Here is a 1091-nt window from a genome sequence, read left to right as displayed (position 1 = left end):
CGTCTTGTCATCTGGATGTTATGCCTCTGTTGATACACCCCAAGATCGCACTGCCTTTTTTGCCATTCCTTTGCTGCATAGAGGAGCTGCGGTGGCTCAAGTGGTTAAGACGCTGAACTGCAGGCTGTGGAAGGTCGGTAGTTCAGCAGTTCGAGACCCGACTGTGCCGCATGACGGAGTGAGCTCCCGTCTCTAGTTCCAGCTCCTGCCAACCTAGCAGTTCGAAAGCAAGAAATTGCAAGTATTTATTATTTATTTATTTATTTCAATTTACTACCCCGCTCGAACCCCCTAAGGGGTCTCTGAGCGGCTACAGTTACTCATTTATCCCTAACCTATGGCCAAAATTATTAGGAGTGGGGACAATCCCTACCGGCACCCGGTAGATAAATAGGTGCCACTTCGGTGGGAAGGGAACAGCGTTCCGTGCGCCTTGGTGTACAGTCATGCCGGCCACAGGACCACGGAAACGTCTTCGGACAGCGCTGGCTCTTCGGCTTTGAAACGGAGATGAGCACCGCAACCCTAGAGTCGGACTCGGCTGGCTTTCGAGCAAGGGAAACCTTTACCTTTACCTTGCTGCATAGAGTCATAGTCGGCTTCATGGGTTCAAATATGCGGCTTTTCACCTGGAGTCACCGCCTCGCACGGCCATGAGTGTGAGTATGTGTGTATGCGGGGGGGGGGATGTCCCTTGGTGTAAAAAATATTCCGGCCCCTGCTGATCACCGACAGAAGTTGCCAAACGGGTTCTCTGGCTGTAAAGTCATTTTCAAACCTGAGCCGGCTCCTGCGACCAGGCGGGAAGGAAGGACATGCTTGGAACAAAACTGCCCCGCTTCCATCTCCTCCCTCGCAAGCAGACAGCAGACGCATTTGTGTTGTCTACGGAGGATGAGTCAAGGACAATAGCCGGTGGGCTCCAATGGGGGGGAGGGACCGTCTCAGCGAAAGGAGCAGAGAAGTGCAGAATGGAGCGCGCATGGAGAAAACTCTCAGGGGCTCCTCCGCGTTCCAAGCAAAACCGAAGAGGTAAGGAGGTGGAGTTTGGGGGTCTCTTCTGCACTGTGCTGGGGGCAGCCCCTGGGGGG

Source organism: Gekko japonicus, unplaced genomic scaffold (assembly GCF_001447785.1).
Source record: "Gekko japonicus isolate JY-2015 unplaced genomic scaffold, Gekko_japonicus_V1.1 scaffold669, whole genome shotgun sequence".
In the NCBI taxonomy this organism is placed as follows: Eukaryota; Metazoa; Chordata; class Lepidosauria; order Squamata; family Gekkonidae; genus Gekko; species Gekko japonicus.
The sequence above is the reverse complement of the archived record's forward strand: the minus strand, read 5'-3'. Positions refer to the sequence as shown.